Source organism: Cervus elaphus, chromosome 4, assembly GCF_910594005.1.
Source record: "Cervus elaphus chromosome 4, mCerEla1.1, whole genome shotgun sequence".
Taxonomy (NCBI): domain Eukaryota; kingdom Metazoa; phylum Chordata; class Mammalia; order Artiodactyla; family Cervidae; genus Cervus; species Cervus elaphus.
The window spans coordinates 14,206,127-14,233,123 of NC_057818.1; the positions used below are offsets into that span (position 1 = coordinate 14,206,127).

The 26,997-nt window shown below is 55.1% G+C and overlaps 1 long non-coding RNA gene across 1 annotated transcript in view; it reads right to left on the reverse strand.

Annotated features, from left to right (window-relative positions):
* The window catches only part of LOC122691613, a 139,358-nt gene that overhangs the window by 19,757 nt on the left and 92,604 nt on the right, over window positions 1-26,997 (reverse strand). The window contains exon 5 of the long non-coding RNA XR_006340465.1: window positions 19,638-19,680. This is a non-coding gene — a long non-coding RNA (uncharacterized LOC122691613). The remainder of the gene's footprint in view (window positions 1-19,637; window positions 19,681-26,997) is intronic.

Genomic DNA, 26,997 nt, shown 5'->3' on the forward strand with positions numbered 1-26,997 from the left:
ACCAGGCCCTCCCTTCCTTCCCCTCCTTGGAGGCACAACTGCACAAATTCCAAGCTGGGGGCCACGTCTGAGTTCCCCCAGCCGGACCTGTTCTGATAGACAGCCAGCCATGGCGGGGCCGCCTTGCAGGGCCTGCGTCTGCGGGCCGGGGGGCGGGCAGCACCAGCCTCCCAGGGGTGAGGGCCGCAGCCCCGCCCCTGTGCCGGAACTGATCAGCACTTCAGTGGTCCAAATTTTGTCCTGAAACCTGACGACCCACCGAGGCGGCCAGAGGCCAGGAGAACTCCCAGCCTCATGAAACACGCCTGGGAGAAACAAAGGAAACTCTCTGTGAAGGCCCGGTGCTTCCCTGGAGGAAGGGGCGAGGGGACAGAGGAGGAGGATGGCCTCTGACGCTGCATGGGAGACCGCGGACCAACGCCTTCCGCGAGGTTCCCGTCCCCTGCTGGAGGACCCCGCTTCCAGAACCTGGCACTTCCAGTGGGGTGCACGTCTCTGTAAACAGACCCGTGGACCCTCGAACTTCTCTGCTTGACCAGCCAGTCCCGTGGGACCCTGAGCTTCATGGTTTCCACTAGGGAGTAAATGAGCCCTTTGATTTCCCTCACGAGGTGTGCCAGGAGGAGATATTTCAGTCCGACATCCAAGCCAGGGGATGGCCTGCTTTTTGTATAACAGTAGTGGCTGTTTAGAGAACGGAGCGGTAGTTCAACTTTCAAGTCTCAGCCAGAAATTACACATAAACAAACTGTCGTGACGGCACCAATGAGTCCCAGATGCAGCCAGGTAGAGGGTGGGGGTTCCTCCAGGCCGCCCGGGAACAGGGGACGGTGGACCAAGCCATGGAGCAAGCAGTGGGTGCTCTGTCAACACAGGCCTGTGAGTGGACCTCGGAGTCTCGGGATCTGAACCCAGGCCAGAGCCCCGCTCTGGCGGGTGCATGGGGTAGTGGAGAGCCTCTGCAGCAAGTATGGAAGCCATGTTGATCATGGACTAAGCAGCAGACTAAAAGCGCTGTGGTCTGAGGTCTGTGGCCATCACTGGTGTGAGGGACGCGTCCATCCTGGGTTCCAAGTCAGATGGAGACACAGAGAGCAATGCTGGTTACGACTGGAGGACAGGATAATGCGAACCCGGCAGAAGGACGTGTCTCTTGCCCTCTCTGCCCAGCATCAGCCTAAAGAGTGGTTGTAACAACTGTCAGCATCAGCGGCGTGGCCCACGTGCCAGGTGCTAACCAACCTGCATGCAGCTTTCTAGTTACTTCTCCCAGCATCTCACCAGGTGGCCCTGCTCTTGTTCCCGTTCTACTTCTGTGCTAGCTGAGGTGGAGTGAGGCTCAGTAACTGGCAGAGTCCCACAGAGGGAAGCAGAGGGACAGGTAGCAGGCCGCCCAGTGGCCTGACTCTCGGGCGGCTTGTCCTCTGTGCTGAACGCTGATCTCTCTTAGTGGCCCTGTGCTTCCAATAACCAGTCTGCTCAGTGATTTCACTAACCATCGCAAAGTTATGCATTGATCCGCTGGAGTATTTACTGAGTAGCTATACTATCTGTCAGGTCTTCCCCGGTGGCTCAGTGGTTAAGAACCTGCCTGCCAATGCAGAGGACACGGGTTCGATGCCTGGTCCAGAAAGACCCCATGTGCAGTGGGGCAGCTAAGCCCATGAGCCACCTGAGCCCGTGAGCCACAACAAGAGAAGCCCCTGCAGTGAGAAGCCCGCCGACTGCAAGGAAGAGCAGCCCCTGCCCCCAACAACTAGAGGAAGCCCACAGAAGGAAGACCCGGCGCAGCCAAAAATAAATAGATTTTTAAAAATGAATCTTAGCACGCTAGGAAAAAAACAGAAGAGGATGGGGGTTCAGAGGGCTAGGGGAGGGCAGGCCTGTGGATCTATCACGTGCCTGCTCTTTGCCTGAAGGTGAGGATTAACATGTGAACAGTGTGAGGGTCATGCAGACAAGAAGTCACGGCTCTGCATGGGACCAGCATGGCACCCACAATCATGGGAGGAGAGCTGTATTGGAGGTGAGAACGGGGATGTGGCAGCAGGGGGGTGTCCAGGTCGGCTCCCAGGCAGTCTCGGGGTCTCAGAGTGGGGCAGCCCTGGGGGTGGGGGGGATGCAGCACAGAGATCACACCTGGTACATCCCCTCCAGGCAAACAGCTCCTGCTGCCATCACCACGTCTCTGCCGTCTCCAGAGCTCACCCTGGGCCAGCCCCTGCTCAAGGCCTCACGGGCTTAGCTCCTTGGACCGTCAGGACACCTCCAAGATGAAGCAACAGAGGCTCAGAGAGGTCCAAACCCCTGCCTCGGGTCCCACGGGGAGTAAACGCCTGATGTCAGGTTCCTGCCCCATCCAATCCCCTGTTCTGAGACACTCCTAAAGGAGGAAACTACTGCTTTTTGGCTGTCTGCTATAGACCTAGCGTAGCTCTGTACACAGGTCAGATGCTCACGAAATATGTGACAAGTAACTGGATGGGTCAGTGCGTTTTACAGTTGCATGTTCTGTGCTTGTGTCCCATACCCATTTTCTCTCTGTGTGTTTTCTCTGCCCTGTGTCTCCCCCTCCTCCATCTACATGCTGGGAGACTGAGACGTTTGGAGACTGAGACGTTTAGAGACACGCACACCCAGGCGGCAGATGTATGGCCCGCTCAACTTCTGCTGAAGGACAGGCTGCCTTTCCTCCAGCCACGTCCCTCGTCCTGCCTGACACGAGGGTGTTTGCAGCAACATGGCACCTGGGCTTCCTTCTTCTCCAGCCCCAAGCCACCCGCCCTCGGGATGCAAGCAGCTGGATCACCTGCAGGCCCAAAGCCTTGGCTGGGCGGACAGTCAGGTCTCTTGCCAACCCCAGGCCAGGTGGCCTCACCTTGCAATCCTTAGAGGCCGCAGGAAGACACCCAAACTCAATCCATTTAGCGACACATTGCAAGTCCCTTCAGACTGGGAAGGCGTGGAAAGGTGTGACCTTCACCAGAGGCTCTGAGGCCTGAGGCTTCACCTGCCCCGCGGGGCAGGCAGTCCTCCAGGCTGAGCCGGCTCTGAGTCCAGGGTGTCAGGGGGCTATCTGACGCTTCTCCAGACCCCTCACATGGGAGGAGGTGCTCTCCATTCCCCAGTTTTCCAGAGACTCTGGCACCCTGCCTTCCATCCTGCCCAGAACTGCCCGAGCCAGCATCTTCATCTCTACAACCCGGGCCTTCTCAGCTGCACACAGAGCCCCATTGACTTCAAAGCTGGAGCAGAGAGGACGCAGGGCCCACTGACGCGGAGGCTGCCCGGGTGTGAGGCCAGCACTTGCAGCCCTACCCTAATGACAGGGCCAAGCATCTATCCCAGCTGGAGCTGGGGGAGTTGGAGAGGAGGGGACCCCTTGAAAATGAAAACCCGGTCGGGCTACCCTCCTGTGAAGGCGGGCTCCCAAAGTGCAGGGGAGCCCTGAGCGGGGCCTCTTGGGTTCAGGAATTGTCTTCAGAGCCGGGATGCCCTGAGGGCTGAGGGGTAGCGGGACCACCCAGGCCCTTCGAAGTCCAAGGAAACTGGGAGGACACCGCAGGCCCCTGTGAGGACGAGCCCCTCTGCAGCAGCTGCCGCTGCGGCTTCTCTCTCTGTCTTTCCATGAACCACTTCCCGGGTAGGACCTAGCCATAGTGTCTCTCACTTACTCACACAGTCAGCAAACGTGCCAAGGCCTCCTCAGGGGCCAGTCCCGAGTCCACCCACAAGACAGAGGACAAGACACGATTTACAATTTGATGGAGGACACGGACCGGCAAACCAACACTCACGACGTAAGGACGGCACGTACTAACGGCCCCAGGAACACGCCCGCGTTTAAACAGCTCCCAGACGATCCAAAGTGAAGGCAGGTGTGAGATCCCCGACCCTGGGGAAGCGTACTCCCACGCTGACTCCCCAGCAAACGTCATCCCTGCAAATGCAGAACGGGGCTGTGACCTGCACAGAAGACGTCACCCCTCTTCTGACCCTCATCTCCACGTTAAGTCCCCACACTTGGGATGGCTTTATTGAGACATGCTTCTAGAACCTGAATCTACCTTCCGCCCTTGCACCCAGCACTATGGTCATGGCCATGCCTCTGCTAGTTCTCCAATCCCCACCCCACCCCCGCCCCCCACGGCGCTGAGGGGCAGATGCGCTGACATCACCACTCTGGCCGGGCCGTGGCTCAGCGTGCCCCACCAGGTCCATCTTGACTCACCACAGAGCAGATCCTTGTGAGCGCCCACTTTGAATTAAATGGTGACTTCACACCACCTGAAGAGTGTGAGGTCTTTCCATGTAAATTCAACTGAGGTTTCCAAAGGAAGCCCGATGGGGTTCTTAAGCTGGATCTTGGCTGACACCCCGAGCCTCACACACCCCCTCACCCCTCACCAGCCTGAGCTCACTGCCACCTACGCTGCTTAATGTCAGCACCAGGCTTCCTCCTCCTGCACAGAAAACTGCCAGCATCACTTAGGACTCCTTCCTCAGCCTCCCCCTGCCTTTCCAAACCAGCACAGTTCAGCAAACACACGCAGCCCCTAGACGGCTTCCTTTCAGTCCTACAGCATATGTACTTAACATCCATCTCCACATGCCCTTTCTCTCGGCAGACCGGCTAATCTCCTCCTTCACAGAGAAGATCCCAGGGCATTAACCTGCCCACTTAACCACCTCTTCTCCCTCCCTCCCTCCCTCTCGCCTCCTTCCTTCCCTTTTCCTTCTCTTTATTCCTCTTTCTCCCTTTATTCTCAGCACAAGAAGCCAGATGTTTCCCCAGAATAAGGGTTCGATTTTGGATGACTGTGGCCCTTGCAGGCTCCTCTGAGCACTCAGTGCTGGCTCACAGTGGGCTGCAGGCAAGGCCTGGGGACTGGAGGTGAAATACCAGATGGTTCTGAGTCCAAGGCTGGGATTTGTGTGAGCAAGGGTTCTTCCCCATCAGCCACCTGTAACTCATAGGGTCTGTGTGGGGGTTTCCTGGTCTGGCTATTTATTATACAACCACCCAGCACACTCCAGTCTCAGGGATGGAACTGGAATTTTGCCGCATCGAGGGCCCTACTATTTACTGTGGTGCTGACTGCTGTTTTGTCAGAGTCAGTGCTGGGCCGTAAGTCCTTTACATCCTTCAGCAAGAAGTCTTCCAGGATTAGTGTCATTAGCCCCACTCGACAGATAGAGACTGGACACCAGAGAGGGCTCCCCAGAGAGCCTGCCCCCAACGCTCTTGCATTGCCAACCGAGACCAGAAAGGCGAGGTGACTTGTTCTGAGTCCTGGGTGCCAGCAGACCTGGAAGCCCTCGAGTCAGTCCTTCTTCCATCATTTTGCATCGGTTTCAACCTCCCCACACAGGGAGGGAGGCAGGGGACGTGAAACTCCAAACTCTGGGGTATGGAGGAGGGACTCGGTACCGGAAGGACCAAGCACTGGTAGGGCTCCCGCGGTGGCTTTGCCAGCCCTACCGCGACACGAGCATCAGACAGACCTGCAACCCCGAGCTGGGTCAGCAGAGCCCAGGCACAAACCACAATGCCTGACTGCCGCTCAGGAGTCCTTTCTTCATTTCTTGTACCCTCGCAACCCACCTCTTCTAGCCTTTCAAGGATGCGTAAAGGATAAAATGAGAGACCCTGACACAGGATCACAGGTTCAAATGCCTACAGCAGCCAGGCATGTGCTTTAAATGACCAGATTTGGGGCTGAGCCCAAGACGCCAGGGGGCGGTGGGGTTGGGGCACGTGGACAAGCACAGCTTCGTCCACAGGGGACGCAGAGTCCCCCAAACCCAGGCAATCGCTGCCACACCCAACTAGAGCTGGGTTTTCCAAATCATCAAGAAAAGCCAGAGAGTTAGGTTTTCAAATAAGATATTCTGTTTTTAAGCATTTATGAAGGAGTTTTAAAAGATTTAAATATGTCTACTAACTGATTCAGCCCTCAAGCTACTACTTACACCCTCTGCTTCAGAATATAAAAATCCCTCGGCGGGGGTGTCACTGTGCCCCTGAGCCGTGTGCCAGGCCCACGAGGCCTGCTCTGTCGTGGCCAAGAACAGCAGGAGGAGCCTCTGGCCGAAATGACAACCAACATCAACTGCTCGAAATGAGGCATGTCTGTGCAACCTGCCGCCCGCCTTCACGTCCGCGCTCTGCAGGGCTATTCGCAGCTGGGCTTCAAAGCGTGATGAGGACAGCAGGCAGAGGCCTGCACAGTGTCGCCGTTCCCATCCTGTCATTAACGAGAGTCGGTTTACACGAGCGCCGAGTGCTGATAAGGGCGTCTGAGGCCCATCACGGTAACTGCTCCATAGAGCAGACAATTTATTGGACAGCCCAGTCCAGCCCATTAGTCATGGACTATTAGAAGATGTTTCAGATGTTGTTTTCAAACTATCTTCTGAACCCCGTCAGACATGAACTTCACGCAGGTAATATCAGAGCAAGTGGGACCTGAGGGTCGCCTGGCAGCCACTGCAACCATCTCCATCAACACCTGCATGGGTTTTTCGAGGCTTGGTGCCTGGGGTCTGGAGACCTGTGGGTGCGTTCAGGACAATGTCTAACCAGCTACGGGAGCGAGAGGAATTCCAGGGCACCTCCAGGCTTCAGCACGTTTCTCTGTAGTCAGGCGCATCGCACCGGCGACTGTGACAGCGAGGCTGAGATGACCTGCATCCGGGTGTGCTTGGGACCCTCCTGGTCTCGTCACTGAAAGGCCCACGTCTCGGGAATCCTCGTGGTCCCAGGCACACCCAGTGCTCAGCCACCTCATTTGCAGCTCTGACTTTTAAACTCCCACCAGACCAGGGAACATGAGGGCCCCTCTCATTGTCACAGCTCAGCAGCAAACACACCTCAGGAGCAGCCTGGTCCTAACAGGTTGATGATGCTGGGTATGGGGCCGGTATTTTGTCTTCTAACTTGTCCTTCGGTGACATAGTCAACAGAACGCATATTTCTGGGCTCAAATCCCAGCGCCACCACCAACTAGTTCTGTGGCCCTGGGCAAGGGCTGAGCCCCCCACCTTGAGCCTGTTTCCCCTCTGTGATATGGGGGTGGCACCGCCCACCCTAGGGTTGGAGGGGGGGTCTGGGGAAGGGCTGCAGGAGCTAAGTGGCCTAGGAACTGTTGGGGAGCTGCAAGGACCCATGGCCAGGACAAACACGGGGGGCTCAGACCCCTCCTCAACACCCGCTCAGGCACTGCAGGCACCCACCCACCCCCCCCCACACCCACACACACAAATCAAGCTCAACTGGGCCCCAGTCCTGTCTGAGAGGTGGGTGCCATCACAGGGCCTTGCCCTCCTTGCTTCTGTCTGTCCCTCCACCCCCTCCCCAGCCAGAGGGAGCAGGTGGTAGGCGGTGGCAGGGAAGCAACTTCTTGGTGAGCCCAGAACCCCAGCTACCAGCCTCCCCCCATGTAGGTCAGCCCCAGGCTCGGGCTCCACTGGCAGCGTCCCCAGACCCAGACGGGCAGGGCGGGCCGCAGGTGAGCCCGCGGGGTCATCCCCACGACTGAGTGGTTTCTTACGACACCCCTGCAAGCCCCTCCCTGTAACATCAGAGCGAGCCTTTGTGCAGAAGGAAAAACAAAACCAGGGGCTTGATTCGGCCCTGGGTATGCACACAGGTTGAGATTTTCTAAATGACAGCACCTGTTAATTGTCTGGTTAGGTATGACCTATTAAACATTTACCGCCCATTTCCTGTACACGTCTGGTGAGGCCGGCAGGAAATTTAGAACAAATTAAACAGCAGCTGCGATCCCTCATGCTTTAATGATCCCTCCACGACTCTGTGCGGTATTGTAAAATATTAGGGGCAGGTCTATTAGGGACAGGAGGGTTTCATCAAGGAAGCCTCCACCTCCTCATCCTCCTGCCAGCCAGGCCCCATAAAGTTAAATTGGCCAGGGCGCATCTCCGCCCCACCCCCCGGGCCCCCCCCCCAACCGCCGAACATTTCAGGGGAGGCTTTTTCATCTGCACGCCCCACTCGCCCGCCTCTCGGTCCCCCACCCCCTCCCAACTGTTCCCACACGGTTTCACATGTGGTCCGAGAGGGGCACTTCCTGCCGTTATAAAAAGCAAAACCAAGACCCCAGCAAAACAGGCTGTGCACAGAACACCCAAGTTGACAGTGTGAGAGAGAAGGCCTAATCCATTCCATATGACAAACAGCAGTGGCCCGCAGGGGAGGCCCAGCCCTGCGGAGAATTCACAACAGCCCCTCCTCCGCCCCTGCCTGCCTTCCCAACCCCAGTCCCCCACTCCCTCCTCAAGTGGACCCTTCAAAACAGGAGAAAAATATTCGTCGGAGCACGCCCCTAACTTTAAACTGATCGTGTTTGGGTTTAATAGCCTACTATGCATTGTTCTTTCTTCACTTTGAAAATAAACTTTAGGAAGCATTAATGCAAATACAATATAAACACGCTCATTCCTAAATTTTCGCATCTCCCCAGTGTGTTTGGGCTTGCGCCTTAAGATCAAGGCTTAGCCTGATGTAAGAACCAGATGGATCTTTAAAGTGGAAGCTTTGCAGCTCTCACCGTGTAAATAGACAGCTGTCCGGAGGATGTAAGGGGTGAAAGTGTCCCCAAGAATACGGGCATTAGTAACCACTTCCATTGTCCTTCTGGGAACAGCGGAACGGAAAGCGTCTGTCCAAGTCCTCTCTGGTTGTTCTGCTGAAAAAGGACACACACTGCCTCGGTTGTGGGAGAAGGTGTCATTACAGAGGTTTGGTTTTTAAGCCTTAATTAAAGGAACAGGTTTCTGTGGCAGCCATTCTTTTCTCAATGCCTTCACATTTCTATAGACAACCTCTGATGCTGGGTGGTGGACAGACTTGCTCAGTCCCACCACCAGCAGCTCGCCCAGGGCACCAAGCCTTAACCTGCTTATCAGCAGCCAAATAGAACATTTCTACTTCCTGTTTCCTACTTCCTGCTTCCTGCCCCTCAGTTCCAAAAATGATTCTCCTTCAGAGGCGGTAAAAATGGAAAGGATGAGATGAAAGGGTCTGTCAAAAGATTTACGCCGGCCCGTAAAAGTCTCCTCAGTGTTCCGTAGACTAAACTGTCAGTCCTGCTTTCACGGAAACTTTTATTGAGTAGTCAATCTGAATTTTGTCTATAATTCCATTAAAACCTACAAGGCCGTCTGTGGTTTGGTTGTTCTGGATGACTTGACAAATTAGTCTAGTAAATTTTGGGTGTCTTAAGTACTAAATTAGGTCATTTGTTTAATGAGCCAATCCACTGCCCAGAGTTTGACCCCGGCCCACGAGGGGGAGTTCACGTGGAGTTCCAAGGCGGGAGCGCAGGTCCCTCATTTGTCTTCTGCTTCTAGAGAAAGTGCTCCCAAGTCAGGGCTGGACAAGGAATTCCAACGATTAGTGAAGAAAACTCCTTTGCTCTGGCCCTTCTCCCTCCCACCCTCCTCCCCCAGGATTGCTGTCACTGCTGCCGTCACCACCTGCATCATCTCACCTGGCCCTCCCAATGACCCCACAATGGAGAGCTGGTGCCATCGCTGTCTCCTTTTTCAAATGAGAAAGGAAATCTTGGAAATGCTAATTTCCCCAAGGGCACATTCAATCTCTCACCCTCCATCATCCCTTGAGTCTTTCAATAAGCATTAAGCATCCACGAGGTGGGGCTTCCCCAGTGGCTCAGCAATGAAGAACCCACCTGCAATCCAGGAGTTGCAGGAGATGCAGTTTCGACCCCTGGGCTGGGAAGATCCCCTGGAGAAGGGCATGGGCAACCCACTCCAGTATTTTTGTGGAGCATCCCATGGACAGAGGAGCCTGGTGGGCTATAGTCCTTGGGGTCGCAAAGAGTTAGACACGACTGAAGTGACAGCGCACACACACACACACACATCTACCAGGTGACAGGCCTGGGGTTCCAGAACTGATTGATGGTCATGGCTTTCAAGAGTTTCATCATTTGGTTGAATAGTCATGCATATCAATAAATGTAATATAATTCTAGAACTTTTGGTTACCAGAGGAGAAGGATGGTGGGTATGGGTAGTTTGGGAGTTTGGTGCTGACATGTACACACTGTTATATTTAAAATGGATAACCAACAAGGACCTGCTGTATAGCATGGGAAACTCTGCTCAATGTTACGCGGCAGCCTGGGTAGGAGGGGAGTTCGGGGGAGAATGGATGCATGTACACTTATGGCTGAGTCCCTTTGCTGTGTCCACCTGAAACTATGACAACATTGTCAATCAGCTATATTCCAATATAAAATAAAAAGTTTAAAAATCAAATAAATAAATGCAATATAATTCTATAGTTTCCATAATTCAGGTGGACTGAAGGTGCACATGGGGCACAAACAGATAAGCCACTGCCTTTGTCTCTAAGACATTTCCTGAATTATGCACGTGGATTCCAGCCTCTTCAGTGACATCCACCCACCAGCATGGCATCCACTCATGAGTTCACATGTGTGAACTTGTCACCTTCCGGCCACAAGGAGCTCCCTTGGCTGGTTCTGTGTGTATACAGTATGAAGATACTAGTGTCCACAGTCATGATTCAGAACATCCAAGCCCCAACTGCTGCGTCAGCTGGCCACCGTGCCTTACTGGGTAAGAGGACTGCATCGCTGAGACATTTTAATACAACCAAGAGCTCCTTCAGGGCACAATTGGGACATTTTCATTCATGACCAACAATGCTAAACACAGAACACAGGATGTAGCAGGTTCTCACTAAATGTGGATTTGAAAAGCTTTGATTTAACCGAGTTCTCTCAACATTAATTATCAATGTGAGTTCTATGCAGTAACTCTGACAACCAAACCATTTGAATTTGTGGAGTCATTTTTTCTTGTAGTCCAAACAGGATGACATGAGCTTGCTGTAGAGTTCTCCAGTGATGACCATCTTCCCTCAAGAATCAACCTTAGGTTTAGACACACACAGAACTTTCATTTAGCAAGACAATGGAGGCCACCTTCTGTTTTTATTTTCTCCAGTATTCTCCCACACTTGACAGCTTTCCATTTCTTGTCTGCCTTGCTCTGAGCAGTTAAGGACTGGCCATCCTGGGTCTGCCGAGTAATCAACCCACCACTCACACTTCTCTGTGGCAATATTTTATTATTTTGCAAAGGGCTCTTGAGATAGCTAACTGGGAAGAGGGGCTTCGGGGGCGGGGGCAGTGGCATGCTCAGGACCCTTACTAAGGGTTGTCACATGTGTGTGACAACTGCAGTGTGACTGTCAAAGTGACAGCACCCAGTGGCTGCCTTCACTAACCCTCATCCCAGGACAGGTGGGAGTTCCCGCTTCTGCCCTCTGCCTAAATATACACGGACAGGGTCAGAGGCCAAACTGGAGGTTTAGGTGTTTAGGAGAAACAAGAACCAATGAATAATTGCCTCTCATCCTTAGATCACAGGTGGTAACAATGCCAATGATATTGTTGGTTTAAACTTTTTGCATTTGGTGCAAGTATATAAAAGTTCAAATCAGACACACACACATAAAGAGATATTCACGTGTGTATGCATACACATGGACATGCACCTTGAAAACAACACATATAGGAGAGACAACCCTCAACCAGGGTCTGAAAGAGACTCTGAAGTTGTCTAACTCTGGCTTCGATGTCACCATTCTGCCCCAGCTCCGTCTCTACAGAGGCATTTCTTCTTTGCACTCCCTGGAGAGAACTGTCGCCCAAACCAGGCTGTAAGTGGGCTGAGGACAAGGCCTGTGCTTTTTCCTGAATTTTAACTCAGGTGTCAAAAATATACAGTGAAGTGTGCAACAGCTGAATGAATTTTTAAGTAGGTAAACCCTCGTGTAGCTACCATCCAGATCAAGATACAGAGTATTTTCACAGCAGAAGTCTTTCCCGTGCTGCGTCCCCACCAACATCTTCAAAGGCGCCCCATTCACCATGGAGACCATCAGCGCTGCCTGATCTGCAGGCTCAGAGGAGCAGGGCCCCACACGGTGTACTCTTGTGAACTTCCTTCCCTGGTTGTTGGCTTGTGAGATCGCTCACGTGTGTGCAGACTTCTGTTCTTTCCTACTGCTGTGGAATCATTTCTGTGGATGTGGTTTAGTTTATTAATCTGTTCTGCAACTGAAACACATTTGGTTTTTTCTCACTCGCGGTTCTTCTGAATAAAGCTGCTGTGAGCATTCTTGTCCTGCATGTGTCTTTGGTGGGTGCACAGATTCATTTCTCCTGGGAGTATGCGTTAGGTCATAGAATAAGCGGATGCTTAGTTTTAAAGGTACTGCCGCCTGGTTTTCCAAGGTATCTGAAGACAAGGCATCCATAGCTGGTTTTAACCCTTTAGTCTCTTGGGATTAAAGCCACATCTTCTTTCTTTTCAAAAGCTCCTTGATGCCTATTTGTGAACATTTGCTGAACATCCCAGGTGACCTCCATATGAGCCCCCCTCTCTCTGCCAGCTGCCCCCTGAAATGAGCAGAACACAATGCTCTGGGAATGTGGCTCCTTCCACAGCGGGGTGATATTTCAGATGCTCTGCTTCCCCCCAAACTCTGCCTCTGTAGAGGGCAGCAGCCACCATGTCCTCTGCCCTCCAAGGTGGTCTTGGGAGAAAACACAGTGATGTCTGTACGGCAAGCAGAACAGTAAGTGCCCCATGCAAGCCAGTGATGATGTCGGCGTTGGCATGAAAACACCAGTAAAGCAGGTATTGCCAGCTTGATCGCTTTCTGGTGTGGCAAGTGCTCCGTAATGCTTACTACCCACCCCCTGAATTCTGGGCTCCATGTCGCTGCCCAGACTCTCTTATTCTCACCCAGCTCCGTGGATGCCGAGAGTTAGTGAGAACACTGCTCCTGCCCACCGCTGGGAGGGGCCCCCGTGGGCCCCGCACTCCTCTCCAAGGGCTTCGGTGGTCCCCGCAAAGCCCAGGAGGAGCCCTGGCACAGACCAGGCCCAGAGCCCCTCACCCCACCCCGATGCTGCCGGCTCAAATCTCAAGCCTGATTCTGAGGGCCGCGTTGAGTGCACAGAGGAGGATGTTTCCCTTGCAGGCCTCTGCCCTGCTTCTCGGTTTCGGCAGGGGAAGGCCCCTCGCCATCACCTCTTCCCACCCCCTGAACAAAAGCACCGTTCTCCACGCTGCACTCTGCCCCTGCGCAGGGGGGGCCTGGCTTCCTTTGCCACGAAGCCTGTCAGGTTTCCATTAGGCCAGGGAAACACCACAGGAAATGAGTCAAAGAAAGGAAGGCTGTGATTTTTTTTTTTTTAATTTCAAATACCAGATTTGTTGTTTTTTTTTTTTTTAATGACGGTGTCCCGGCCGTGCCAGGTCGAGGAGGAATGTGGAAAATGTGCAGCTCGAAGTGTCTGAAGGGCAGCTGGATCCTTCAATTGTTTCTAATAAAAACCCATGGGAAGCTCTCCGAGGCCCCTGGGAAGACAGTGCACCCGCTGGAGGCCTTGGGCGCTGGGGGCCTGGGCAAGGTTTGGGCTTCTCCAACCTCCGTCTCCTGGCCGGGCCACGAGGTGCCATGTGATGGGCCAGTCACCCTCCCTGCATCTGAAGGGCTGTTGTGACTACTAACAGGCACTGACTTTTGCGAGCCTGTTTGCTCTTTTTGCAGAGAGTGCAGAATACACAGGTCGTCCAGGCCCCTCCACGCACAGCTGCCATCAGAACCGCCTGCGAGCGGAGGCCGTGTGAGCGGGGCTGGGCCACGGGTGCCGCGTCCCTCGCTGGCCCTGCCTTCCTGCCCTGGGCTGTGGTGCCCCGGGTGGGTAACAGGACTTTCCCGACTCCATCGCTTTCTCAGCACAGCACGCATTGCTCGTCACACCTGCCCTGTGCCAGCCAGTATCACTGCCACCCACGAGGTGACTTAGCGCCTGTCTGCGGAGGCGGGCGCTCTTATCAGCCCCATGTTACAGATGAGCAAACTGAGGCAGAGAACTTAGACAACATGCCCTAGACATCACAGCCATGATGTGACTATATCCATCTACCACACCAGAGAAACAGGACCAGAGGGAGACAGATAAGAAGACACAGCTCAAGAACTGGTGCAGCGATGGGTTGGGCTGGGCGGACAAGTCCAGAAGCCCAGGGATGACCCCTAGGAAAGGCAGCTGGGAGCTGGAATCATACAGGATGTATCCTTTCCAGATGGGCTCCTGCCTTTTAGCAGTGTGCTAAGTGCTGTTCCATGCCTCAGCCCTGACAGCCCCTCCATGTCATTTTAGGCCTGGACAGCTCATTTCTGTTCAGTGCCAAGTAATATTCCATCATCTGGATATGCCACTGTCTTACCCACTCGCCTACATGAGGGCATCTTGGCTGCTTCCAAGTTTTTTGGCGATTATGAAGAAAGCTACTGCCAACATCTATGTGCAGGTTTTTGTGTGAACACAAGTTTTCGATCCTTTGGAGAAATACCGAGGAGCATGATTGCTGGATCACGTGATAAGAGTATACTCAGCCTTGGAAGGAACTGCCAGGCTGTCCTCCGAACATCTGCACCATTTGCCTCCCCACCGTTATTACTGTTAGTAATACCTCCTTCCAGGAAGGGCACGGCATGGGGTGGGTATACAGGTGGCACCCACACAGGTGAGCTATGATCATCCCTGCCCTACACAGGGGCCCCTCTGTGGGAGTCTGTCCACACATCATTCCTGCCTGAGGGTGGGGGCTGGGGGGAGAAGTCAACCCCACCCCGATTTCTGCTCTCTCTGGCTGCACAGGCTGGCTGAGACGTTCCTGGGGGTAGATGGTGCTCTATGCCTCTGGGCAGCTGCCCCAGCAGACCCCCTTGCGACTGCAGCCCAGGTCACGGCCAGTTCAGTGATTTAAGCAGCTTCAGGCATCCATGTCCCGCCGGCCTCCCGACGGGGGCGGGAGTTGGGGGCGGGGGCGGGCAGGAGGAGGCACCGAGGAAGAAATCATGCTGCTCTGGCCTGGGCGAGTGTTTCTTATTTTTCATTTGCAAATGAAAACAATCGGGCCATCCGAGGCCAGCAGGCAGGGCCACCTCTGGGCTGCTCGGTGGGCTGGCCCCTCCTGTGCTGTACACCGTGACCCCGGTATAAGCAGGCCCCTGGGGCCCAGGACACAGGGGCACCTGCCAATCCCAGGGTTCGGGCAGCCAGGCCCACAGGAGGCCTGCTCTTTAGGGTCCAGGGGAGGCCTGCCCTTGAGGGCCCAGGAGGTACTTCCCAGGTGGGGACAGACCTACAGAAGAGCAGCAGTGATGGTGGTCCTCGCCACCATCGGGGCAAATGTGTATTGAGTGCTTACGGCATGCTTTGCCTGGCCTCCGAGCTGCCCTGAGACCCAGGTGCTGTTACAGACACAGAACCTGAGGCTGGGAGGGGTCCTGTGACCTGCCTGGGATCACGGGCTGTGAAGGCCGGTTCAGACCTAGGTTTCTTTGACAGAAGGGCTCACAACACACTGGAGTCCATGAACATCTGTTGAGTGCCTACTGCATACAGTACATTTATGCACCTTCTCGCATTTAGACTTAAAACCTTGTAAGGCAGATGTCATTAACCCGATGTAAGGAGGCGGCAAATGAAGCCGGGGCGCTTGAATTGTTGTTTAGTTGCTCAGTTGTGTCCAACTCTTTTGCAACCCCATGGACTGTAGCCCACCAGGCTCTTCTGTCCTTGGGATTCTCCAGGCAAGAATACTGGAGTGGGTTGCCATTTCTTCCTCCAGGGGATCTTCCTGACCCAGGGATCGAACCTGTGTGTCCTGCATTGACCGGCGGATTCTTTATGGCTGAGTCACCTGGGAAGTGGGGCACTTGAATAAGACCTGGTTATTAGCAGCCAGAACTGTTTCTACCTGGGAATGTGCATTTGGCACCAGTCGAGCTCCTGCTCCAGGACCCCCCAGCCCCATCTTCATTTCACTGGTGAGTTAGTGACTTAGCGGCCTCATCAGCAGGCCAGCCCAGGCCCAGGCACAGAGAGCCCAGAATATTAGAGTGGACAGAGGCCAGTTCCGCTGGCGGGATCCTCCTCAGTGGGAAGTGAGCTTTGGGGGGGGCTGCCCTTTGCACCCCGTCATGAGAAGCCCTTTTCGACCTCCTCTGCTGAACATCAAACACCTGTCAGCTGCCCAGTCCCAAAGCCAGGAGCCAGGTACCAGCTGAGGAAGAGTGAGCAGCACTGGAAGAATCCATCCTCGTCCTCGGTCTGGACAGAACCAGTGGGACGTGCTGGGCAAGGAAGACGCTCAGCACATTGCGAGCTTCCAGCTGGGGGTTCCGTTTCTCGTGAACATGGCTTAACTTTTAACCAGGTCATTAAAAGCGCTGGCCCAGTGTCTTGGGCCCGGACTGCCTCCCACCTCGGTGGATGGCAATTTGCCCGTGTCCCTGGGAGGTGCTGAGCTCCTTTTTAAAGAGGTTCCAAACGGTCCCCTCATCGCATCTTTCTTCCCTGAGACTTGGGCAATTTGGGTGTCACGGGGGCCTTTGTAGAGACGTCAATGGATTACTTCACGGGAAGAACACCCCTGCCCCCCTCCTTTACACCCCAACGTGGCTTCTGCTGTGGAGATGAAAGAGCCAGGGAGGCAGGTTGGAAAACAGATAATTCACGGGACTGTCAGAGCGCGATTTGAATTTCATTCACACCAGGCCCGGGGAGGGGTGGGGGCGCGGATCCTGCCCGCCCGGGGGTTCTCGCTCCAGGGGGAAGCGGGCTGAGCTCTCAAGTGCTGAAGTGATAATCCAGCCCGCGGGGCCTGGACAAAGCTGGACGTTTTGTCCTCACTGTCAGAAGGCCGCAAGCTCAGAAGCAGATGGAGTGGTGTCGGCAGTCGTAAAACGCCTCCGCCCCGACCGGGGACAGGCAGGTTAACAGGAGGGATTGGCGCCATGCGCGTCATAAAAGCCCTGCAGGCCTGTCATGTTCCGATAAATCTTGACTGTGTAACGGAATAGCGCTGCAGTTCCCAGCCTTGGGTTTCACAGGTGAGCCGTGGGCTGATGGATGGTTTGGGAGCCAGTGGGGGAAGGGGGCAGAGGGAGCCTTACCCGCCCACCCCTTCTCGGCTCCCCAGCGCCAGGCAGGAAATCCAGCCCGCGAGGGGCCAGGGCAACGTTTGTTCTCCCCCTCCACGCTGGAATGCTGGAAGGCAACCAGCTCCATCCTCATCCCCTGGCCTTCATGCTGGTATCACACTGTAGGAGCTTAATAAGTGCTGTTGTCTTTTCTCAGCTCAGCTCCTGGACTTGTCTACCCACTAGAGAGGGGCTGCTGGGGTGGTGGTGGGGGGGGGCTGCTGCTCCGCACACACAAGCTCTGCTCGCCCTGCCCTGCACCCTGCTCCCAGGGAGGGCGCACTTTTTCAGAATCCATCTGCCCAGAGGGGGCATCTTGGAACCATCTGTCCATTTATATTTTGCACAAAGGTACTATCGTGCTGGCAGGTTCTCTAACACATTTCAGTGTTGTTAAAGTATTAGTCACTCAGTTGTGTCCGACTCTTTGCAACCCCATGGGCTGTCACCCAGCAGGCTCCTCTGTCCATGGGATTCTCCAGATAAGAATACTGGAGTGGGTAGCCATTCCCTTCTCCAGGGGATCTTCCCAACTCAGGGACCAAACCCAGGTCTCCTCCATTGCTGGCAGATTCTTTACCATCTGAGCCACCAGGGAAGCCCTAACACATTTAACCAGGTGTTAAATGTCTGCTCTAAACACTTTCAAATGAAGGACAAAGCTCTGGAGTTCTGAGCTCCCTAAGCCCGGGAGGTGACACAGCTGAGTGGGGCAGGGCAGGGGGGAGAAAAGGCACCCTTGGCCTGGAGTCAGGGGCAAGAGGGAGTGTTGTAGGGACATGCCCACCAAGGGCACACACTCCAGTGGTTGCCAGGAGGGACTCAGCTCATTGAGAAGGAAGACAAATCTGGACTTCTCCTGATTTCTAAGTATCAAAAGTCATTGGAGTGGATGAAGACTGGTAGGATTTACTGAGAGGAGCAGGCAGGCCTCTCTGCCCTGACAGCTCTGCAGCAGGACCTAAGAGCACAGAGAAGCATGTTCTGTAACTGAAGGGCTCACAGGAAACCCCTTCCCCTCTGAGCCCCGGGCCCCCCATTTCCGGTCCTGCCTCCAGGCTGCCTGCCTGCTTTCCTGCCCTCCTCCCACCCCAGCCCGGTCCTCCTGGGCTTCACACTGAGTTCCCTGCAGTTAGCAGAGGGACTCTGTTCTCTGACCTCAGCCATTTCCCCTCGCATGGACCCCAACTCCCACTTAACCTCAAGTTTCAGCTCAAACATATGGTGTGTGCCTGTGGTCTGCCTGCCTCCTCACTGCCCGCGGGCCCATGTCACCCCTGTCCTTCCCACCCGCACTGGGCCTTAGGCTCCCTGAGGGCCTCTGCCCCTTCCATCACTTATCTCAGGGTCCCATCTGCCAGGACACTAGTGCCAGCCAGAATGCCAGCAAGAGTGGCCCCCAGGGCTCAGACACACGCCCCACCTGGGCTAGCCAAGCACACCAAGGGGCTTTGGAAAGAGTAATGACTCAGAACCAGGACCCAGGGGGCGCATGAGGGTGGCAGCTGGGGTCCAGTCCACGGCTATCTATTAACTGGATGGAAATGGGGAGCAACTTGAGGGTCATAGGTCTCAGGAAGGAGAGGCCTGGGGTGAAGGGTAGAGGTATGATTTTAAGTGACGAAACTGTCCTGAAATTTACTGGGGGAGGCTGCACACATCTGCAAATATTTGAAAAACCACTGAATCTCACTCTTCTCCTGGGGGGCGGGGGGGATGGAGTTATGAAAAAAAAGAAAAACCACTGAATTATACACTTCACACGGGTGACTTGTAACGCCATGAATTATACCCCCATGAAGCTGTTTTTAAAAAAAAAAAAGTCTTGAAAACAGAAACCCATGACCTGTCAGGATGGATGGCAGAGGAGGGCAGGACAGCCAGGCGCCCTGCTCGCTGACGGGGACCTGTCCTCTCACCTCCCTGGACCCCCGTTTCCTCATGCAGGAAGGGTGATGAGCTGTACGCTCCTTAGAGCACGCTGAGACAATCAAAACATGAGGGGATGGAGGGAAGTACTTGACACAGAACCCTGGGGAATTCTCAAGACTGAATAAGAAAACCAACAAGAAGAGAGTGACTGTCGTTGTCCCGGCATGCATCTGGACCAGCTGCCCCGAGCATCAGCGCTTGTTCCTGCGCCGATCGAGCGTGCTGAGCCATTCCGTCAGCACCTGGCTCCTGGGGAGGGTGGGCTTCCTTCCTGGAGGGGTGGTGATGGGGGAGCCGAGGGCACAGCCACTGCGCTTCCGTCGAGGCAACTCTGGGCTCTCTCCCAGAGATAAGCGCCGCCTGCCCGGCAGCGTCCTAATCGGCAGGACTTGGGGCTCGCAGGCCGCTGCTCCTGGCTGTCAGGAGGACTGAGGGCCGGGGGATGATTAATGAAAGAGAAGGAAATGTAATAATGCGTGGCCGGCCCGCCAGCAGCATAAATCTCTCTGGGGACTGCAGAAAGGATGGATTCCTCCCTCACTGGGCCTTGAGAAAGGGCATCCTCCAGGTTCACTGGAGTCTGAGAAACCACCGCGGACGTTAAATCAAAGCTTACCTGCACTTGAGCCACACAGGAACCTGCTGGCTCAAACGTGGGCCTGAAACAAGAGGAAAAGGGCCCTGGGTTAGTGACATGCTGGGCGAGAGGCCTGGCTGCAGTCTGTGATGGGTAAAGACCAGCCAGCGTGGGCTTGGACTTGGGCTTGGGTTGGAATCCAGCTCTGAGACATTGGGTGAGGCCCTCAATTTCTCTGCTTCAGTTGCTTTATCTGGACACCCCCAACCCCATCCCCAGAATGGTATTCTTGTGGGGATTGCCTGGGCCACCTGGACAAAGCACTTTGGGGGGAGCCCAGCTGCTACAAATGTATGTGGCCATGCATTTGACCAGCAGCATCTCAGATGGGGCCACTGTATACTCTCAAGAAAGAAGAATTATTATAGTCCCATTTTACAGATGTGAAAACAGAGGCCCAGAACACAGCCTCACTCCTCCAATGCTCCCCAGTGGGGACCACCCGCCCCTCACCACACTGCCTTCTGGCAGCCTGAATAGGGAATTGGAAATCCCGTGGCCTGTCTCTGCCTTCTCATGGGCGGGTCCTAGGACCTCTCCTTCAGACTTCATGCTACCATTTGTTAGGACTGACTCCAGCCCTCAGCGGCAGGAACAAAGGTCCCCTCACCCTCCCATGGCCCCCACAGCCTCACGTTCCAGGGGCCTCACGTTTATCTCCACAGGGGACTGTCCTCCCTTGTTCCTCTACCCATCTGTCCCTCTGGCCCACTGTTCCTCTTCATTTTACTCTCAAAACGTCCATTTCACCCCACTGAGGTCTGCACAGTGTATGGGCTGCTCCGAGGTCAGAAACCTGAGCTGGGCACAAGAAGGGACGGACCCCTTGATGGTTCTAGCAGATGCCGAGGGAGGGAGGGGGCCCCAGGCAGCCCCCAGCTGCCCACCCGGCGATAACCCCTGACCCCTCGCCTGTCTCATGGGCCATCAGCAAGTCTGAGCCCGGTGAAGGCCCATAAATCCTGTGTTGCCCTCTCAGGATTCTGGCCCCTGCCTGGGAGAAGGCATTTTCTATGCCTGCGGGAGGCCACCTGGGCACTCGTGGAGCTGAGGGCACTGGCTTCTTTGCAGGTTCTGAACTCCTGTGCTGCAGAATTCCATCCTGTACCAAGCTGGGCAGGGCCGCCCATGGACCGGGCGGGAATAGGCATGCACTAGCACCTCTCACCAGAGCTCACTCTCACAGCCCGAAAATGCACCCCTCATGTACCTCTGTGACACCCATGTGAGAGATCAAGAGCCCTTGGGCACAAAGGGGAGTCACTTATTATTCAAGAGACCACCCAAGTTTAGAGGACAGGATGGGTCTTTTAAAATTTTTTTTCTTTCTTTTTAAGGTCAGATAGTCACAAGGTCAAAAATTCAATATATAAGCAAGCATCTCCCTCCCAACATTTCCCACAGTCACCTTTCTAGGCCTACTAGTATTTAGAGATCTTTCAGGAATATAAACATATCATTATGTGCATGTAAGCATATGAGTACATACACTTACACATGTAAGTACACACACACTCACATAAAATCGAGTGGCTTTTCATTCAACTACTTTGGTGATCATTCAACATCATTACATAAAGAGCCTTGCATTCCTTTTGAAGGCTGCATACTATTCCATCAGGTGGCCCATTCATTGTCTGTTTATTTAACTAGCCCCCTACTGATAGGGCCTTAATGGTAAACGTCACATTTCCCATGGACTCAGGTATTAGGCAGCTCCCCTGCTGTGGCAACCTGGGACTCCCGGTCACTCTCAGTCTGGTCTTTTTCCTCCTCACAATCTCTGCAGCCACCTTGGTGGGGTCCAACTCCAGCTTGAGGCTCCAGGGTGAGACTCAAGATCCTTCTACATCTTTAGATGCACTCTTCTTGCTGATTTTGACCTCCTTTCACATAGCATAGCTTTCCCTTACATCTATGACAGGAGCATGGTAGGTGCGGGATCGTCCTCATTTAAAGGAGGGCAGGAAAGATAAGTCCTAGTGGAGCGACTCCCTCTCTACCTGCCCCACGGGTGATAAAAGAGCAACTGGTTTTGTAAGAAGGCACTGCACGCGGTGAGAAGGGGGTGCGGTGCCCAGTGAAGCAATAGAGGATTTGGGATCTAAAGGTTGCGGGTGGGCACCCCAGTTGCCCCATTTATTAACCTGGGCCACCCTCAGCCTTCCCCACCTGTCCATCAGAACAGAACACATGTGGTACATTCACATGGCAGGAGCGTTTAGCTGTTCAGTCCTGGGCTCTGAAGTCAGCTCCAGCTGGTCCAAATTCTACCTCTGCTTCTTACAGAATAGGGTACCTTGGGCAGGCATGTTCCGTCTCTGAGCCTCAGTTTGGACAATTACAACAGGACCCCCTTGTGGGCTTAGAGGCTTACGTGATGATTCAAGAGATGAAGTGCAAGCACTTAGCCACTCCACATAACCCGGCGAATGGCAAGTGCTCAAGACATTTTCGCTTCTGTTGTTGTCATTGATGTTCCCTGGTTGTTGCCCTAGTGGTGCTGGCTGATCTCCGGACACACTGCGCTCTTCCCCACTGATGTCCCCCCACAGGTCTCAGTGCAGTTGTTCAAACCCCAAGGCACTGGCGGGGCTCGCAGACTCAGACAGCTGGTGGGGATTACCAGGTCATCATTGCTCGCAGGTGCTCACAGGCCTGTTTCCTCCCCAGGCCCCCACTTGCAGCCTTGCTTGATGGAACACACACGATGACTCTTTGCTGGGAGAATCCTGCCTGGAGGCAGGGGAGTGAACCAAATGACCTTTTGACCTCACTCCCCACCCTAACTTCAGGGTTCAGGATCGCCCAGCATGCACAGGGGCCAATGAAATGAGCCACTCTTTCCGGAAATGGGAGGTTATGCAGCTTGAGCAGCGTTCCACAGCTCCCAGGGGCTTTCAGATAAGCCTTGCTCCAGGCTCTTTTCTCCCCAGGACTTGTGGAAATCTCTGGGTCTGTTTGACATCAACTTGTGTCCTCCTGATCCCACCAATGACCTTCCATTGACCTTTGGATGCTGGCGAGAAAACGTCATTTTTCCCCTAACCCGTTGAACTCTCAGAAATGACAGGGTGGCGGAGGCCAGCCTGGCTTTCCCCGCTGTCGCCGTGGCATAGAGAAGGCACCCACGCCCAGCCCCTCACACCGAAAATGAAGTGAGGTCTTCCTGAGAGGGTTTCTCCTGCGGGGCACGGGAAGAGCGAGCAGGAAGGCCACGGGGCGGCCGATAGGACACCTAGAGGAAGAGGAGGAAATGGCCAGCGGAGTCTAGACGCGTTATCTTGCCCCCCGTGCGGGCACCGGCCCACGCTCGTCCATCGTTCCTGGAGCCGACTTCCTGCCGCAGGATTTACGCCAATGACTTCACCCTCTTGCTATCTCGGCAGTCCCGCTGCTGCCCGCTCCGGGCTCTCAGGAATTAGGGGCCAGATAACAAGTCTAGACAGCTCAGAAGTTTTAAATGGATTATTCTCCAGGGGGTGGAGGATGGCCAGTGACCGCTCTGGGGACCGGACCACTTTCCGACTCCCTCTGCCTGCTCCCCCACCCCCACTGCCCGGAGGTTGAAAGCAGACAACGAAGAGCTGCAGGCCGCAGGGTCTGCTCCACCCGGCGGTCAGTGGGACCTCCCCACCCCCCCCACCCTCCCCCGCCCCCCCCCCTCGGTCCTGGTTCAGGGAGGACCCTCGGGGCTGCCTCAGCAGAGCTGGATGAAGCCCAAAGGGCACTCGAGTTCAAAAACACAAGGGCGGTGGTGAAGCCACACGATGCATGGACAGAGCCCGTTCATTCCGACCCCAAGTGTCTCAGAAGAAGTGCTTGTGCCCTGCCAGGAGGGTGACCTTAGCACACACCTCCACCTGCCTGGGGGCTCCGCTGATCTGAATCAGATCCTCTCGCACGCTGTGTGGCAGCCCCTTTGCCGTCTTCTCCCACCCTTTGCGTGCTGAACTGTGTCCTCCCCAAATCCCCATGCAGGAGTCCCAACACCCAGCACCTCAGAATGCGCCCTTATTTGGAAATATGGTGTTAGTCAAGATGAGGTCACACTGGCGAGGGTGGGCCTCCAACTGACTACAACGGTGTCTGGATAAAAGGGGGACTGTGGGCACAGAGGGCACGCGGGGTGGAGATGGTGGGGACACGTCTACAGGGAGCACGAGGTGGCCAGGGAACCCTCCCTACAGGGAGTGGGGGCGGCTCCGAGCAGTTCCTGCTCACAGCCTCAGGTGGAGCCACCCCGCCCACACCTTGGTCTCAGACGTGGGGCCTCCTGACCGTGGGAGACGTTTCTGCTGTCGAAGCCCCAGTGAGTGGCGCTTTGTTTTCTGCAACCCCAGCAAACTAATACACAGCCACCTTCCTGAAGGACAGGGCCAGGCGCAGGAGTGCCTGGGGACCTCAGGAAAGAGGTCACCCCTAAATTATAAGCGGCCCCTCAGGCTCCCGGCAGCAGAGCTTCCGTGGAGTTATCCAAGCCACGAAGCTGTCATGTCAGCAGCTCACAGCTGGTGGGGGGGTGGGGGGAGTGACTCCGTGGAGACCAGGGGTTTGTCAGCTCAGGACACGGGCTGTAGCATCACTATTGGTGCCCGGCCTCGGCAGGCGTCATCCTGGACACAGTTGTGGCTTCCTCTGGCGCCTGCAGCCTCTCATGGGAGCGATCTCCGCTACGGGCACAAGCACAGCCTGAGCGCAGACAGGCAAGCCAGAACTGCCAGGAACCACTGTCCTTGGGAGCGGTTCTCAACCAGGGAGAGTTGGTGGGCAACATCCCGGCGCCCTGGCTGAGCAGCTGAGAAACTCCGAGGGGTGATCCGCGGTCCCCTCGAGCTCCCACCACGGTCACAGGGCCAAGAAAGCACCAGGCACTGGCCCCCTCTCTTCCCACTCTCCTTTCCTGATGTCCCCTGAGGTCGCCTCTCAAACAGACCCCTCGCACCCAACCTTGACCCTGGTCTGCCTGGGGTAGGGGGCTGTGGATCCAAACCAAGACAATAGGAGGGTATAACTCGCAGCACAGAGAGACGGGAGGAGGAGATACGTGTTAGCAGAACCCTGAAGGGCTGACCCTGTAGGAGCTGAATTCCCTGGGTGCCTCAGATAGAACCCAGGTCTCCAGATTAAAACCAGCTTGATGGGCGGGTGTCAAGGCAGAGGTTGCTATTAATAGTGCTCACCAATATCCATTCTCCTCTCAGCTGATAATACTAACTGCAACTAGGCATGACTGTCCTTCCCAAAGGCCCACCATCCTGGAGTCTGTTCTTACTAAAGGCTCAGAGTCTCAGGCAGGTGCGCGCCCTCGTCTATGTTCCGGCCAGTGGGATGGGGGCACAGTGACGTCCCGCCCCAGACAGGTGCCCATAGGTGCCCTCATCCCACTGTGTGGGTCAAGATGGGAGCAAGTCTCTTCCCATCTTCACCTCCCCATGCTCCTCATCTCATACCAACACGGGGTGAGGGTTAAAAAACACTGCAGAGACTCTTTTATCAGTTTTCTTCCATCAAAACCCACTTTGAAGCTTCCGACCCTAGCAAACCTTTCATCCATTTTAGCAAGCCAAAGACAGGCTTCATTTACATTAATCCAAAAATAATAAAGTGAGATAAATAAATAAAGGTTGAGAAAGAACACTGGTGAATTCGGGAACCTGCGAATCCAGGAAGTGTTGGGAGAGCCGGGATCCTTCCAGGAAAGACCAGCTTGTTCTGATGAATTCTGGAAAGTGTGCCTCCCCAGGAGGTGAGGGGTGACCAGACACATGGCAAGAGGGTCACTGTGAGGCCCCTCTGCCCAAACCCACAGGAGACCCCCTTGGGAAGGATTTCCTAAAATGACAGTGAGCAGGAACAATGGGTGAGTCAGGTCTTGGCCAGAATCGATCCTGATTCTCCTAGCAATGCTGCAGTGTTTAAAGGGTCTGTGCTACATGGAGACAAACTGTGAGCCCGGAGGCTGAAGAGCAGCCCAGACCAGTCAGGATGGGTATCCTGCACCGTCCCTCCCGGAGGAGTGAGCAGGTGGATTCGTATCTAAGATCGCTGTGGGCCCAGGCCTGCCCTGCTTGGGGGCACAACAGCCAGTTTGGGGTCCTGGCTGGTCCACCTGCATCCCTGGGGCTAGAGGGAGGAGCTTGGGGTCTGCTGGGACCACTGTGCTGACCATGCCCCTCTTCCTAGGGTCGAGGGCCTGGTTCTGCTGCTTCCCGCTGTGTGCCCTTAGATAAGACACTCAGCCTCTCTGAACTGCACTCAATACACCTCTCAAGTGATGTCCACACACCTCTCTTACTGGGTACCTGGGAGGGCTGGGTGAAGTCTTGTGATTATCAGGCTGCTGTCTGAGCCCCTCGGGATGCTATCACAAACGCCACAGACTGAGCAGCTGATAGACAACAGAGGTCCCTTTCTCACAGACCTGGAGGCCGGAAGTTCAGTTGAGTGAGAGCCTCCTTCCAGGTCACAGACTCTCGCAGGGAGGGGGCCTGCAGGGTCTCTTTTATGAGGGCACTAACCCCTTCACGAGTCTCCAGCCCTGTGACCTCTCACCTCCCAGAGGCCCCACCTCCCAATACCACCATCCTGGACAATCGGATTTCAGCATGAGACTCTAAGGGGGACACAGCAGATAATGTCTAAATTTATCATGGATTTCCTGTGCAATCTCCTCCTCTCATCATTTCCCTCCAAGAGACGTGGACAGAGAACGTGGGCTGATGTGGGCTTGGGGCAGAGGGCAGCCCGTGTGGAGACGACAGGCTGTGTGGTATGGATGAGGCGGGGCTGCATGGGTGCACGGGGTGCCCTGCGGTTTGTGAGGTGTGAGCGCCAGGAGAGCTCTGTGGGGGCGGGGGGTTGAGTTTTACAGTTGGTACTGTCGCCCTGGAGAGGAGTGCACATTTCCTGTGGGAGCGGTGCGGGTACGCAGTGGACACGGGATGAGGGACCCCACTTCCTGTAGGAGTGGTGCAGGACAGAGTGGACACATGAGGAGGGACCCCACTTCCTGCAGAAGCGGAGCGGTACACAGTGGGCATATGAGGAACCCACTTCCTGCAGGAGTGGAGCGGGTACAGAGTGGACACAGGAGGAGGGACCCACTTCCCACAGGGGAGGGGTGGGGGGGAGGGTGGCCTTTGGCTGCTTTTAAATGCACAACATGGAAACGAGGACCGACCCTGAGAGGCGGTTTACCCAAAAGTCAGTAAGTGTCCAGAGAGAAGTCCATCGTGACTAACCACCCCTGCACCGCTCCACACCGCCGGGGGCACAGACGCAGAGCTGGGGGCAGAGGGTCGGGCGGAACCCCCACGCAGAGAGCTGCCTGGGGTAC